We start from the raw sequence: 17,664 nt of genomic DNA on the forward strand, positions 1-17,664 counted from the left end.
CTGGGATATTTTGGAATGCCGACTTCATGCTAGGTCTCACTGACTGACATTGATACCTCTCCTCAGTGCAGCATTCCATGAAGAATGGGCTGACATTCCCCAAGAAACCCTCAAGCACCTGAATGAGATTTTCACTCTGCAGCGGAGTGTGCGCTGATATGAAACTTCCTGGCAGATTAAAACTGTGTGCCCGACCGAGACTCGAACTCGGGACCTTTGCCTTTCGCGGGCAAGTGCTCTACCAACTGAGCCACCGAAGCACGACTCACGCCCGGTACTCACAGCTTTACTTCTGCCAGTACCTCGTCTCCTACCTTCCAAACTTTACAGAAGCTTCTGTAAAGTTTGGAAGGTAGGAGACGAGGTACTGGCAGAAGTAAAGCTGTGAGTACCGGGCGTGAGTCGTGCTTCGGTGGCTCAGTTGGTAGAGCACTAGCCCGCGAAAGGCAAAGGTACCGAGTTCGAGTCTCGGTCGGGCACACAGTTTTAATCTGCCAGGAAGTTTCCTCAAGCACCTGATTGAACATATGTCTGTGAGAATGGAAGCTGTCATTAAGGCTAAGGGTGGGCCAACACCATATTGAATTCCAGCATTACCGACAGAGGGTGCCACAAACTTGTAAGTCATTTTCAGTCAGGTGTCCAGATACTTTTGATCACATAGTGTACATACAAATGTGTTTTATATGTTTGGGCCCACCTTGCAGATTTTCAGACAAATGCCGACTTGCATAACAACACCCAAAATAGAACAGCACTCCATACCCAATGAACAAAAAGAACATGCACACAAAGGCATGTGAGCCATATTGGTACAAAACTCTACAACATACTGCCAGCCAACATCAGAAAGTTAGATGATGAAAACAGATTTAAAGTAGTATTAAAAGAATTTCTACTTAAACAATGGTTTTACTTGGTAAATGACTATTTAGGCCAATAAATAATTCTGATAATGTTTATACTGAGGCAAAACTGAAAACACTGTCTTTCATCCCCTAAAGTTTCCATTAATTTTGTAGATCTGATGGACAGCTGTTAAGTTTGGTAATATCTTTATTGAATTATTGCAGTGATTATAAGGGCTTCCTGTTTAGGGAAGACGAAAGTAAAGCCTTAGGACAAATGGACTATGCAATTGCAATACTGTCAGCATACATGTATAAAAGTTGTATTAATGTGTCTTGTATGACTAAGCATTATTCTTTGTACGTTTTTTGTACAATTTTGTATGTTCTATTCTTTGTACTACTTAACGTAAAGTTTTGTATGTTCCTTTTCCATAAATTGTTTCCCATAAATTTACATGAACTTTTGGACAACAACCATACAATATTTATTGTCTACGGATGGAAGAATAAATAAATAGTTTTAAGGCAGCAGTACTTTGTTTTTTATGTTAACTTTCATTTTTCAGATGTTTTTGTTGTTTTATCATTTGTGTGTGTTATTGCCATCCACCATTGAGTGTAAACCATTACATATTAACTGTGACTTATAATAAATCTTCTTTTACTGTTTCTGATTACATATATTCTCTCTACTTCAGCCATCATGAGTTAGTTTTATGGCCAAAAAGAAAAACTCTTTTACTGCTTTTTTGTGTCTCATTTCCCTCTGCATCATTTATTTAATTTAACCACATTCTATTACCCTTGTTTTGCTTTTGTTGATGTTCATATAATAGCTTTTTTTTCTTCAAAGACACAGTCCCTTTCATTGTACTTCTCTTCTAAGCCCTTTGCTGTCCATGACAGAATCAAAATGCCACCAGTAAACCTTAATGTTTCTGTTTCTGCTCCCTGAATTTTAATTCAACTTTCAAATTTCCCCTTGGCTTTCTTTACTGCTTATCCAATGTACAAATTGAACATCATCTGGGACAGGATACAATGATGTGTGACTCCCATTTCAACTATTGCTTCCTTTTCATGTTGTTCTTATAACTGCAGTCAGGTTTCTGTAGAAGTTGTAAATACTGTTTGCTTCCTGCTCTTACATTAATAATTTCAAAGAAAGTATTCCTGTTAATACTGTCAAAATTTCTCTCTAAACCTACCAATGCTATAAATGTAGATTTGCCATTGTTTAATTTATAATCTAAGGTAAGTCTGCTGCTTTGTACTCCCAGTCAGTCTCAGTTTTTTGACCGCAATATCCCCATTTGCTTGCTTCATTTTTATATTTTCTCCTTCCATCAGTTACATTCAATAACTCATGTATAATTGAAGAGATCCTACTGGATTTTTTTTAATTCTCTGCTGCATTCACTTTTTCGTCTTTTAAAGCTACCCACTCATCTACTATCGTATTGCTTTCCCATTTCAGTCAATCATCTAATGCTCCTTCTGAAACTCTCAACTAACTTAAACAGTCATAACAATATTTCCAGGTACATTCTCCTACCTTATTTCAGTTCCTTCAGTTTTAATATGCATATCTCTCTCTCTCTCTCTCTCTCTCTCTCTCTCTCTATTATCATGTATTGATTCCAGAGATTTTGACTGTATATTGTAACTTCTGCATCGGTTCCTATGGGACAGCTCCAGACTGAAAATCTCAAGATGGCACAGGTAGGTCAGTGCTGTGCTACTTCAGCCTCATTTAAAAAGCAATTTTATAATAACTCTTCATGTAAAGAATGTAAAAAACATATGATGAAGGATGTCCAGTATATGAAGTGCAACTTCTGATTACACAAAAGTTGTGCAGACATGAATCTGAAATTCATAAATGATATTAGTTGGTCATGTAGTGATTGTGTGTGATGAATCTGATCTTAAGTGCTACATTTTAGACGGAGGGCAGAAGAGATGTGTGGGGAGGAGGATGGGGGGAGGGGGGGGGACAGGGAGGAAGTAGTGGAAAGGAGAGAAATTAAAAGAGCAGGTGCGGCGGTGAAATGATGGCTGTGTAGTGCTGGAATGGGAACAGGGATTAGGCTGGATGGGTGAGGACAGTGACTAACGAAGGTTGAGACCAGGAGGGTTATGGGAACATAGGATGTATTGCAGGGAAAGTTCCCACCTGCGCAATTCAGAAAAGCTGGTGTTGGTGGGAAGGATCCATATGGCACAGGCTGTGAAGCAGTCATTGAGATGAGGAATATCATGTTTGGCATGTTCAGCAACAGGTTATTCCACTTCTTTTTTGGCCACAGTTTGTCGGTGGCCATTCATGCGGACAGACAGCTTGTTGTTTGTCATGCCTACATAGAATGCAGCACAATGGTTGCAGCTTAACTTGAAAATCACATGACTGGTTTCACAGGTGGCCCTGCCTCTGATGGGATAGGTGATGTTACTGACCGGACTGGAGTAGGTGGTGGTAAGAGGATGTATGGGACAGGTCTTGCATCTAGGTCTATTACAGGGGTATGAGCCATGAGGTAAGGGATTGGGAGCAAGGGTTGTGTAAGGATGGATGAGTATTTTGTGAAAGTTCAGTGGACGGCGGAATACCACTGTCTGGAGGGGTGGAAAGGATAGTGGGCAGGACATTTCTCATTTCAGGGCACGACGAGAGGTAATAAAAACCCTGGCAGAGAATGTAACTCAGTTGCTCCAGTCCTGGGTGATACTGAGTTAGGAGCGGAATGCTCCTCTGTGGCTGGACGGTGGGACTTTGGGAGGTGGTGGGAGACTGGAAAGGTAAGGCATGGGAGATATGTTTTCGTACAAGATTGGGAGGGTAATTATGGTCAGTGAAGGCTTCAGTAAGATCCTCGGTATATTTTGAAAGGGACTGCTCGTCACTGCAGATGCGATGGCCACGGGTGGCTAGGCTTTATGGAAGGGACTTCTTGGTATGGAATGGGTGGCAGCTGTCGAAGTGGAGGTAGTACTGGCGGTTAGTAGGTTTGATATGGATGGAGGTACTGATGTAGCCATCTCTGAGATGGAGGTCAACATCTAGGAAGGTGGCTTGTTGCGTTGAGTAGGACCAGGTGAAGCAAATGGGGGAGAAGTTGTTGAGGTTCTGGAGGAATGTGGATAGGGTGTCATCAGCTTCAATCCAAATAGCAAAGATGTCATCAATGAGTCTGAACCAGGTGAGGGAGGATTCTGGGTTTTTAGGAAGGATTCCTCTAGATGGCCCATGAATAGGTTGGCATAGGATGGTGGCATGTAGGTGCCCATAGCCACCATACCCCGGATTTGTTTGTAGGTAATGCCTTCAAAGGAGAAGTAATTGTGGGTGAGGATACAGTTGGGCATTGTAACTAGGAAGAGGTTGTTGGTTTTGAATCTATAAGGCATCTGGAAAGGTAGTGTTCAATAGCAGTCAGGCTGTGGGCATTAGGAATGTTAGTGTACAGGGAGGTGGCATCAACAGTGATGAGCAGGGTACTGTGTGATAAAGGGACAGGAACTGTGGAGAGTCGGTGGAGGAAATGGTTGGTATCTTTTATATAGGAGGATAGGTTCCGGATAATTGATTGATGGTGTTGGTCTACGAGAGCAGAGATTCTCTAATTTGGGGGCACAGTAACCCGCCACAATGGGTCGTCCTGGATCGTTGGGTTTATGGACTTTAGGAAGCATGTAGAAGGTGGGGGTGCGGGGAGTGTTAGGGGTAAGTAGAGAGATGGACTCTGGGGAGAGGTTGTGAGATGGGCCTAAGGATTTGAGTAGTGACTGGAGATCCTGCTGGATTACTGGATGGGGTCACTGTGGCGAGGTTTGTAGGTGGAAGTATCTGACAGCTGATGGAGTCCTTCCTCCAAGTAATCTTTGCGGTTCAAAACAACGGTGGTGGAGCCTTTGTCTGCAGGTAGTATTATTAAATTGGGATCCATTTCTAGAGGGTGGACTGCGGTTCTTTTATGTGGATGTAAGGTTAGTTTGCATGTCGAGGGATTTGGGGAATGATGGTGAGGCAAGGTTCGATGTTAAGAAACTCTGGAAAGTTAACAGGGGGTGGTTTGGAGGCAGTGGGGAAGGATCACAGTTGGATAGAGGAGTGAACTGAGTTAGGCAAGGTTCAGTATTGGTCTTTGGTTGAGTCTGGCTGGTCGGGTTGGTGGCGAAAAAGTGTTTCCACTGTAGAGACCAGGAGAAGGAGAGAAGATCTTTAACAAGTTCTGCGTGATTGAATTTGGGAGTGGGGCAAAAGGTGAGGCCTTTGGAAAGGACTGATATTTCTGTGGGACTAAGGCTTCTAGAGGAAAGGTTCATCCTTTTCTGTTCATCATTGCAATTAATGACTTACCTTGCCATGTAGGAGCAAATTCAATTGTGTGTTATGCAGATGACACAACACTGCTTAATACACACCATGACACAACAGAGCTGCATCAGGCAACAAAGGAAAAACTAGAACTAGTAATGAATTGGTTTCCTTCTAATGAACTCCTATGTAATCCTGATAAAACACAATAACTAATTCTGGGTTTAACTACAGCCGTTGAAAGCAAATCAGTAAAATTGTTAGGATTCCACATTGATTCAAAATTAAACTGGGAGGAACATATTAGCCATATCTGCAAGAGAATAGCAAGAGTGTGTTATCCCATCTGGAGACTGACAGATGTAGTCACTGATGAGTATCTAAAAGTGGTATATTTTGGCCTGTTTCAATCACACATTTCCTACGGCATATTGGAATGGGGACATTCTTGCTTTGTCGGTGAAATTAAAAAAAAAAATCAGAATAATGAGCAAAGTTAAGCCCAAGGAACACTGCTGCCCCCTCTTTATCAAGCACATGATATTAACTGTTGTGAATCTATATATCTACACAGCACTGCTTTATGTCAAAAGCAACTTAAATGAGTTTGAGACCAGAGAGAACATACATCGCCACAACACCAGAGGCAAACTGGACTTCAACATACCAAGACACAGACTCACAAAGACTGCAAACTCACACTAAATAATGAGTTTAAAACTCTTCAATAAACTTCCAGCATCTGCTCTGTCACTGACCAGTAATATTTTCATACGTAAGATTTATGACTGGTTACTCAAACACCCATTTAATAAGATAACAGAATATTTTGAAATAATCATTGACATTAGTATACAGGGTGAGTCACCTAACGTTACCACTGGATATATTTTGTAAACCACATCAAATACTGACGAACTGATTCCACAGACTGAACGTGAGGAGAGGGGCTAGTGTAATTGTTTAATACAAACCATACAAAAATGCACGGAAGTATGTTTTTTAACACAAACCTACGTTTTTTTAAATGGAACCATGTTAGTTTTGTTAGCACATCTGAACATATAAGCAAATACGTAATCAGTGCCGTTTGTTGCATTGTAAAATGTTAATTACATCCGGAGATATTGTAACCTAAAATTGACGCTTGAAACCTCCGACGTTCAGTTACGTGTTGTAACAAACACGGGCCACGGTCGGCGAGCAGCATCTGCAGGGACATGTTTACGATGACGACCGTGTTTACGAGTGTGGCTGTAGTGTACTGTTGTGGTTTGGTCCAGCTGTCGCAGTGTCCGCATGTAGCGCTTGCTGCTATTGTTATTCTGCACTCATCTCTGCACGCAGACCAACTGTAGTGCACCGTGTTACCAGACGTCTGTGATAGTGTAGTGTTGTAGGAACTGTGACCATGGTGTATTCGAACTCTGAAAAGGCGGAGATGATACTCATCTATGGCGAGTGTCGACAAAATGCAGCTGAAGCCTGCAGGGTGTATGCAGAACGGTACCCAGACAGAGAGCATCCAACGTGCCGCACATTGCAAAACATCTACCGCCAACTGTATGCAACAGGTATGGTCGTAGCACGCAAATGGGTCCGTAACAGGCCCATCACAGGAGAAGCGGGTGCAGTTGGTGTGTTAGCTTGCTGTTGCCATGAACCCACACATGAGTACATGGGACATTGCGAGAGCCAGTGGACTGAGTCAAAGTAGTGTCATGCGCATACTGCATCGTCACCGCTTTGACCCGTTTCATGTGTCGCTACATCAGCAATTACATGGTGATGACTTTAATCATCGAGTGCAATTCTGTCAATGGGCATAAACAGAGAATGTGTTGCAGTTCTACCTGTTTACTGATGAAGCAGGTTTCACAAACCCAGGGGCAGTGAATCTACGGAACATGCATTACTGGTCCGTGGACAATCCTTGCTGGCTCAGACAGGTAGAGCGACAGCGACCGTGGACTGTAAATGTATGGTGCGGAATCATTGGCGACCACCTCATTGGTCCTCACTTCATTGCAGGGGCCCAAACAGCTGCAACATACATCGCGTTTCTGCAGAATGATCTGGCAACGTTGCTCGAAAATGTCCCACTGGAAACACGTTGACGTATGTGGTATCAGCATGATGGTGCACCTGCACATTCCGCATTTAACACTAGGCTGACCCTTGACAGGATGTTCGATGGGCGTTTCATAGGATGTGGAGGACGCATAAATTGGCCAGCCCGTTCTCCTGATCTTACACCTCTGGACTTCTTTCTGTGGGGTACGTTAAAGGAGAATGTGTACCGTGATGTGCCTACAACCCTAGAGGATATGAAACAACATATTGTGGCAGCCTGCGGCGACATTACACCAGATGTACTGCAGCTTGTACGACATTCATTACGCCAGAGATTGCAATTGTGTGCAGCAAACGATGGCCACCACATTGAACATCTATTGGCCTGACATGTCGGGACACACTCTATTCTACTCTGTAATTGAAAACGGAAACCACGTGTGTACGTGTACCTGACCCCTCATGGTAATGTACATGTGCGTCAGTGAAAAAGACCAGTAAAAATGTGTTAGCATGTGGACTTAATGTGCTGTTCCAGTCTCTTCTGTACCTAAGGTCCATCACCGTTCCCTTTGGATCCCTACGTAATTCGGTGCTCTCCGATACACACAATCGAACAGCGGAGGAGTGCTACTCAAGTGTCAACTTTGGGTTACAATATCTCCGGATGTAATTAACATTTTACAATGCAACAAACGGAACTGATTACGTATTTGTTTATATGTTCAGATGTGCTAACAAAACTAACGGGGGTCCATTTAAAAAAAACGTAGGTTTGTGTTAAAAAACATGCTTCCATGCATTTTTTTATGGTTTGTACTAACCAATTACACTAGCCCCTCTCCCCACGTTTGGTCTGTGGAATCGATTCGTCAGTATTTGATGTGGTTTACGAAATATATCCAGCGGTAATGTTAGGTGACTCACCCTGTATAAATGATCTAGTGGAAAGCGTCGGATGTTCTTTAAGGCTAATCGCAGATGATGCAGTTGTCTGTACCAAAGCAGCAATGCCAGAAGATGGCAAGACTTTGCAGAACGACCTGCAGAGAACTGATGATTGGTGCATGCTCTGGCAGTTGACCCCGGACCGAAAATAAATGTAATATATTGCGCATACATAGGAAAAGAAATCCACTACTGCACAGCTACACTACTGATGAGAAACAGCTGCAGACAGCGTCTGCCGTAAAATATCTAGGCGTAACTATCCAGAGCGACCTTAGTGGAATGCATTGTGCACTTCTGTTGGTGTCGTACCATTCATCCAGAACCAGAACTCTACCTTGATGATGATTCACTCATGGTAGTGGAGACGTATCTACTCTTGGGACTGGTTTTCAACACCTGCTTAACTTTGCTTCCTCATATTTGTCAGCTTACGTGGAAATACTGGCAGCACCTCAATGCCTTCCACTGCCTGAGCAACACCACCTGGGTTGCAGATTGCTCTACACTGCTGCAGCTCTGCAGAGCCCTTGTTCAATCCCGTCTTGACTAAGGGAGTCTGCTTTATGGTTCGGTAGTGCCCTCAGCATTGCAGTTACTCAACCCAGTGCACCACTGTGGAGTTCGACTATGATGGGAGCTTTTAGGACGAGTCCGGTGACCAGCATACTGGTGGAGACTGGAATCCCTTCATTGCAGATTAGACACACACAAATGTTTGCTAGTTATAAAGCTCTCATGAGCATCTGAATTACTGTCTCCTTTTCCCAACTACAGCAGTTCGTCTCCAGCATTCACGGCTCAGATCAGTGCTTGTGATTGTGGTTTCTGTCCGATCCCTTCTGTCTGAAATGGAGTCCTTCGCTTTACCATCTCTACTTGAGGTCCATTCATGTACACCTCCATGGTGTAAACCTTGGCCGAAACTCCATCTGGACGTTTTGCTTGGCCCTAAGGACTCAGTTAACCCCACGGCTCTCCGCTGCCACTTCCCCTTGATTCTTGAAATATCGCGGGGATCTGAAGTGGTTTACACTGACGGCTCGACAGCTGATGGTCACGTTGGCTTCGCCTATGTTCACAGAGCACATATTGAACACCACCCCTTTCCAGAGCTGGCAGCTATATCTCGTGCTCTTGAGCACATCCATTCATGCCCTGGTGAGTCGTTTCTTCGCTGCACTGACTCCTTGAGCAGCCTATAAGCTATCGACCAGCGCTACTCTTGCCATCCATTGGTAGTGACCATCCAGAAGTCCGTCTATGCCCTGGAACAGTCCAGTCATTCAATGGTGTTTGTCTGGACCCCAGGACACATTGGCATCCCAGGCAATGAACTTGCTCACAGGCTGGCCAAACAGGCTACATGGGAACCACTTATGGAGATCAGCATCCCTGTAACTGACCTGTGTTCATTATTACACCACATGGTTTTTCGGCTTTGGGAGATGGAATGGCATAACCTCAGTATGCACAACAAACTGTGTGTCATTAAGGAGACTATGACTGTATGGAAGTCTTCTATGTGGGCCTCTCACAGCGACTCTGTGGTGCCCTGCTGGCTCCACATTGGCCATGCTTGGGTGACCCACAGCTATCTCCTGCACCTGAAGACCCACCTAAGTGTCAGTGTGGTGCCCAGTTAACAGTGGCCCATATTCTGTTGTGCTGTCCTACATTGGCTGCCCTACGACATGATATTTGGTTACCAGATTTGTTACCATTAATTTTGGCTGACGATAGCTCATTGACTGATTTGGTTTTATGTTTTATACATGAGGGTGGATTTTATCATTCTATATAAGTTTTAGCACATGTCCTTTGTCCCTTTGTGTCCTCGAACTTAGTGCTTTTAGGCTGGAGGTTTTAATGTGCTGTAGAGTGGCTGGCTTATCCTTTTTATTTTTGTGATCAGCCAGCCATGGTCATCTGCTCTCTTGTTTTAATCTCTCCTACCTATTTATTGCATGTCTCTGTGGTTTTCTTGTCCTATTTTGTCCATAATAGTGTGTCTTGCCCTTCTGTCATTCTTATGGTTTTTCTCTTTCTCCTAGTTTTGTGTTGTAGGTCTTGTTTGTTTTATCCTCACCCTTGTGGAATTGTTTTAATAGGAACAAGGGACCAATGACTTAGCAGTTTGATCCCTTCCCCCCTCTTTAAGTGAAACAACGAACCATTGGCGTGAGTTGATTTGGATGTTGTAGTAAACATGCGGAATAATGTTCCACTAGATAACATGTATCCAATGAAAACATTTTGCAACAAAGAATATTGATCCATCTGTGATATGTAGTTTATTCATCTCATTACATACAATTTTCAAATCATTTGATTTGATGTACAGGAGACATGTCAAGGTTTAAAAAAGAAACTTTTTTCACTTTTTTAAGAGAAATACAAAAGTTTACATTATATTTTACATGTACATAAAATAATAAATGTAATACAATCCCTGTGTTCAGATTGTGAAGCTGTCCTCAATGAATTCATCGACGGAATAACAACACTTTTCCACCAGAAGAGTAAAGAGCAATCTTTTCAGTGAACCAATCTCCATTTTAAATATATTACTGCCTTTTATTTTATTGAAAATTTTTAACCCCATATTCTCTGGCATTTGGACATAAAGTTTTAAACAATGTGTTGGAAGTTTGAAGTTATCTCTGTGGCGAGTGCTGTAGTTGTGGTCAAAACGGAAAGTGTCTATTGTATGTTGATTTCTATATAGGAACACCACCATCTCATATATGTAAAGTGAGGAAATAGATAGTATTTTTAAATTTTTTGACAGTGGTCGACAGGATTCCCATTTTTTTGCAACACACATGTTTCTAATTACTTTCTTTTGTAATACTAGGAGCCTAGTGACATTTGCTGAATTTCACCAGAAGATTATGCCATAACGAATAACTGATTCAAAGTAGCAGTGATAAACTATCTGTCTGGTATCCATGTTTGTGGCACCTTACAAAATACACATTGCAAATGCTAAGTTGTTCAGTTTATTTGCTAAGTAATCTATGTGTACCTTCCAATTTAAATTTTTGTCAAGATTTAGGCCTAAGAACTTCATGTGGTTTGCTTCTGTGATATCCTGATCATTGCAAGTTATCTTTATTTCACTCCTTTCTACTGATTTAGCTTCGAATTGCATCATTTTGGTTTTAGTTACATTTAGTTTTAGTCCATTTTGATAGAACCAAGATTCAAGTTTTTCTAAAGTATTTTTGGCTTTTTCTGGAATATTTTCAGATACCTCATTTTCAATTAGAACTGATGTATCATCCGCAAATAAGACTGAATGAACATAAATAGCAAGTGGTAGGTCATTTACGTAAGAAAGAAACAGATAGGGACCCAATATCAAACCTTGTGGGACTCCTTGGGGAACTGTTTTCCAGTCTGATGAATAATTGGTTCCATTTGAAGTTAAAATTACTCTTTGTTTCCTACCTGACAGGTAAGAGCTAAACCATTTTAAAGCAGTGTCTCTGATTCCATACATCTGTAATTTGTGGAGGAGTAATGCATGGTTCACTGAATCAAAAGGTTTGGTCAGATCACAGAATATACCTGTGACCTTTCTACCTTTATCTAATGTGGAGCATATTCTTTGGATAAACTCATTTATAGCATTCACAGTGCTTTTACCCTATTGGTATCCGAACTGGTTTTCAAAAATTATATCATTTACAGTAAGAAAGTTATTAATTTGTTTTGCTGCAATCTTTTCAAACACTTTAGAGAAGACCTGCAAGAGAGAGAGAGATAGGGCGGCAATTCCCCTTATCTTCTGTCGATCCTTTCTTGAATAGAGGTTTGATCTCACCATATTTCAATACCTCTGGAAAGCATCCCTGTTCAAAAGATTGAGTTATAATAGTTGACAGTGGTTGGGAAATAATATCGTACACATACTTGATTACAGATGTTGTTATTTCATCCCACCCATGTAAGGTTTTGTTTTTTAGAGACAATATTTCCTTTTCCACATCCCTTTGGGTGATTTTTTCAAATTGTTTAAAAGATGTGTTCTAGCTGTTTTCCAAAATTGTGATGCCCTGATAGAATGTCATATCCACATCCAATCTTACTACATTTAGGAAGAATTCATTGAAACAACTTGACATCTGAACAGGGTTTACTATAATTTCATTTTCATGTCTAATTTTCAAAATCTCATGAATTTTTACTTTGGCTCCTAGTTCAGACTGAACAACTGACCACACTGCTTTTGTCTTATTTCTGTGTTCTCGTATGAATTTATTATTTGCCAGTTTTTTAGCTGCCACTACAACTTTCCTAAATACAGCCTTATACTGTTTGACATAAATAACAAAATCTGGATTTATGTTTGATTTTAACTCATTGTGGAGCCCTCTCTCTTTCTGGCACTAGAGATTTTTATTCCTGTTGTAATCCATTTGAGTTTACCATTAACTTTCTTTTGTTTATATCTATGAGGAAATGATTAATTAAATACCTCTAAGAAACAATTTAAGAATTTGTCATAGTTTATCAAGCTTGAACTATTGTAGTCTACAGGCCAGCTTATTATACTTAATTTACTGTGGAATAAATCCATTTTACTTTTACTGAGATCCCTTTTTATACACACTTCTGGAGGCTTTAGGTTATTTGCTTTTGGGAGCTCAATAAACAGAGCTGAGTGATCTGAAATACCCACGTCTAAGCAGTATTTGTGCTTATTTCCACTGTCAAATTTGTAGTTAGTAATAATATTATCAATGCAGGTCACTGATCTGCTGTTTTCCTAGTGCCTTTAGAAAAATTTAGCTTGAACCAGATTTCTGAATTAAGTCACAAAATTTTGTGGAATCATTGTTTTCAAGTAAGACATTTAAGTTGAAGTCTGCTGCTATAACAACTTTTTTCTTACTTTCTTTCTGGAGTTTTTCCAGGAGGCATTCGAATTTGGCTAAAAACACTTTTGTTACCGCACATCCAGGAATTCTGTAGATTGTTATAACCAGTGTATTAAGATCACTTAGTTCTACAGAGCAACTTTCAAACACGCTCTCTTCATTTAAATAATTAAAACTATCTCTCACTGTATAACTTACGGAAGAATTGACAAGAATGCAGGAGGCTCCACGAGATTTGCTTATTCTGCAAAAGACAGCAGCTACCTTAAAATTATTAATACTATTTAGTACTTTTATACTATCTTCTGTTAACCAGTGTTCATTTAGGCAGATTATTTTAATATTTACGTATTCTGAAAGCAGAATTTTTAGTTTGTCGATTTTTGAGAATTTACGATTTGGTAGTTCTGCCCCTAAGCCATTTATATTCCAGTGCATCAATAGATCATTTTTGCTTTTAGTTATTTCACATGCATCCTTTGTTTGGTACCTAAACTTTTTATTTTCAGTTTGAATTTTTTCTTTGTCACCCCTGTCAGAATGAATTAGTTTCCCTTGCTTCATAGGACTTTACACACATCTATGAACATTTTACTAAGGTTCACAGAGCCTAATCTATTCAAGTGCAGGCCGTCTTTTCCCAGACACTTGCAGTTTAAGAATTTGTTTGGGTCAATGAATACTGCACCAAGTCTGTTGCACTGTTCCCTAATGCCAGTATTTATCCTGTTGATGTAAGTATCACTTACCGATCTTCGATGAATAATTCCACTAATTACCAGCCTGGATGTTGGGTATACAGTTTTTGCCGATCTAATCAGATTCCGTGTTTCATTCACGATTTCTTCCTCACTGTTACTGCGGATGGAGTTTGTGCCCACGTGGATTAAGACACCTCTGTAATCGTCAGTACTTAAAGTTTTGTTACCAGTTTCGCCCATGTTTCTTTTCGTGGACAATACATTATTAAAATGTTTGTTGAGTTGATGCGATCAGATTCCAGGTCAGACATCGACCTTGCAGTCCGGCACAATAACATTTTTTAATATAGAATCACCTATTAACAGAAAATTGTTTTTGTCATCTTCTTTATTCGTTGCACTTTTACGTAATAGTGAATGGTGCTTTTGAGCCTTCATATGCTTGCAGTGTATAGGGTGTCCCATTTATCTTGACCACCCTAATAACTGTTTGTCCAGATGTAAATTACAAAATGTTTCAAGCAAATGTTCTTTAGCCATCAGGGGGACATCAATCAGCATGATTACCTTCATCGTAGCTTTGTTTTTTAGAAAGATATGAACGGCAGTACAACTTTTTTAAATGGCACCCTAAATTTTTTTGTTTGGTAATTCATTTCCTCTCCTACAGACCTATTCAAAATTATATCACAGTGTACCAATCACTGAAACACAACATTATTAATTACATAACACAACATTTACTTTGAGCCTGGGATCAAAAACTCATCCACCTGCTGGAGTTGTCAGGAAACAAATGAAAACCAAGTAAAAACATAACACAAAACTGACTTTGAGTCTCCTGTAGCATTGACCAGGAGTAGAACATTCAAAGTTGCTCAAAGTGGTGACCATGGACACTGATACATTGGTACACTCATTGAATGAAAGAATTATGTACTGCTTCCAGCGTTGCCTGCTGAAGAGAATTACAAGCAAGCATGATATGTTCCTGCATGTACTCTGGAGTTGTTGGAATATCATGATAGACAATGTCTTTAACACATCCCCAAAGAAAAAAGTCCAGAGGATTTAAATCAGGAAACTTTGAAAGCCAAGTAACTGTTCCTCCTTGACCAATCCATCTGGCAGGATACCTTTGGTTCAGAACATAGCGTGCACGCAAGGCATTATGTGCTGGACATCCATCGTGTTGATACCATTCTGGTTCTTAGCGGCACTTCATCCAGAAGAGGAGGGAGAATTTGTCTGAGGAGTTGGCATACACTGTGCCGTTTAGACTACCATTGATGAAATAAGGGCCAATAATTGTAGTACCAAGCATCCCACACCAGGCGTTAACTCTCTATTGACGCCAATGTTTCACCTGTCTAAGCCATCGTGGGTTGTCGCTGGACCAATAATGCATGTCCCTTATATTTACCTGTCCTTTATTTGAGAAGGGACATTGGAGAAGAAGTTCGGGTTGGTGAGGATTTGCTGCTGTGCCCACTGACAGATGTAGCTGTACATGATAAGGATGGAACCAGTGACGTGTAAGAATATGATGTACACTAGTTTTAGGAATGCTAATCTCATGTTCAAGCTGCCGTGTTCTCACAAGTGGATTCATAGCAATGGAAGCGAGAACAGTAACTTCGGCAGCTTCATGTGTGCGAATGCTATGACAATTGCATTGTCATGGATTGAAACTTCCCATTTCCTGAAGCGTCACAACAAAATGAGAAAATATCCATTGGGAAGGTGGGTTCTTGTGAGGATATCGCTCTCTGTACAGTTCCGATGCCTGCGTAGCATTTCACCTACCTCCAGCAACACCAACAACAACAATAATAAAAGAAACATTATATTGATGCAGTTTGTAGGAAGGATAGCCTTTACTGTATGCTTACTGTAAACAGCAGTATTTAAAAGGACTAAACTACTGTACTAAATGTACCTGTACATAAGAAAACAGTATTGCAATTACTATTCTGCTAACTTACATTCCCCGTAGATGAGAAGCATTTCTACCTTCTCTTCGTTGGTGTACATTCTACTCACACAACTCTTCAACTGAAGATGGTTGACAGAACAATGGGTGTGCATTCTTGTTATGTTTGCATTTGTCCTCTGTCAACATCAGCACATGGATGTGTTCCATTACCCTGAGTACTGCACTAAGCGCTGGGAGGGAGCATCAACGTCAATGTTGCGTTATGTTATTAATAATGTTGTGTTTCAGTGAATGGTACACTGTGATACATTTTTGAGTATGTCTTTAAGAGAGGAAATGAATTACCAAATAAAAACTACAGAGTTCCATTTTAAATAGTCATACCACTGTTCATATCTTTGTAAAAAAACAAAGCTACAACAAAGGCGATCATGCTGATTGATGTCCCCCTGATGGCTAAAGAATATTTGCTTGAAACATTTTGTAATTTGCATCTGGACAAACAGTTTTTAAGGTGGTCAAGATAAATGGGACACCCTGTATTGAAATATAAACCTGATAATGCCATTAAGTGCTAATGAAGCACTAGTGACACCTTAGGACTGTTGCTTAAAGTATTATTAGGTTTTACTATAGAACAAGTTTATGAAAGATGCACATATACACTCAAAAAAAAACCAGCTACTGTTATTACTGGTAATGAGTACTGAATACACTTTAAGCATTCCCATAGAGAAAAGTCAGATGTGAATTCAGGGGAATGCATGTGAGGAACTTGGCACTACATCTATTTACTCACCAACTGGAAGCAATGTAGTATTTGAATTGGAGGCTGTGACTGAACAAACATCCTGCATAAAGTGTCTACATTTATGATTACATAGTCATTTAGGATGGGAAAAACATGTACTGTTAAATTATCTGTTGAGTAAATGTTTCATATAAAGAATGTTTCAGAACTACTGAATCATTTAAAAAGCAGTGTTTGCTACACAGAGCATGTTATTATTTGAACTGCTCGGGGGAACAAAATGGTAAGCGCCAAAATCACAGTTTCGAGATATAGCGCATCTAAAGTTTCAATTGATCTGCAAATCTGAATAATTTTTTTTGAACAGTCCTTTTATTCTGTAGTGATTCTAACATCTGTCTTCTACTATACAAACATAAATGAAACTCAGAACTGACTAAAACAAATTAAATATACAAAAATTATTACATTACCCTACACCATTAACAACACGTAGTGATAGAACATTACGTATTAAAAAACTAATGAGGAGGTATTGAATAGAATTGGGGAGAAGAGGAGTTTGTGGCACAACTTGACAAGAAGAAGGGACCGGTTGGTAGGACATCTTCTGAGGCATCAAGGGATCACAAATTTAGCATTGGAGGGTAGCGTGGAGGGTAAAAATCGTAGGGGGAGACCAAGAGATGAATACACTAAGCAGATTCAGAAGGATGTAGGTTGCAGTAAGTACTGGTAGATGAAGAAGCTTGCACAGGATAGAGTAGCATGGAGAGCTGCATCAAGCCAGTCTTGGGACCGAGGACAACAACAACAACAACAACATCAGGAACGAATGAATACGGAATCACATACAAATCAAGAGGAAAGAGCACAACTCTGGAATGCTACAGTGATGCAGATTTTGGAGGCTGCTCAAAAACTGCATGAGGGGCGATATGATGGCTAAGTCAGTGACAAACCATGGTAGCAACATCTACAACTGAAGCTGAACTAGTTGCCACAAATGCAGCTGTCAAGGAAATTATTTGGTTCACCCGTCTATTCGTAGAAACAACATGACCATCTGAAATTCCAGTTCTCCGAATCGACAATTCAGCAGTAGTGAAATCGGCAGAGAATCCAAAATTTCATCACCAAACCAAACATATAGCCATCAAGCATTTCTTTACTCATGAAAAACTTTATGAAGGAAGAATT

Source organism: Schistocerca cancellata, chromosome 9 (genome assembly GCF_023864275.1).
Source record: "Schistocerca cancellata isolate TAMUIC-IGC-003103 chromosome 9, iqSchCanc2.1, whole genome shotgun sequence".
Taxonomy (NCBI): Eukaryota; Metazoa; Arthropoda; class Insecta; order Orthoptera; family Acrididae; genus Schistocerca; species Schistocerca cancellata.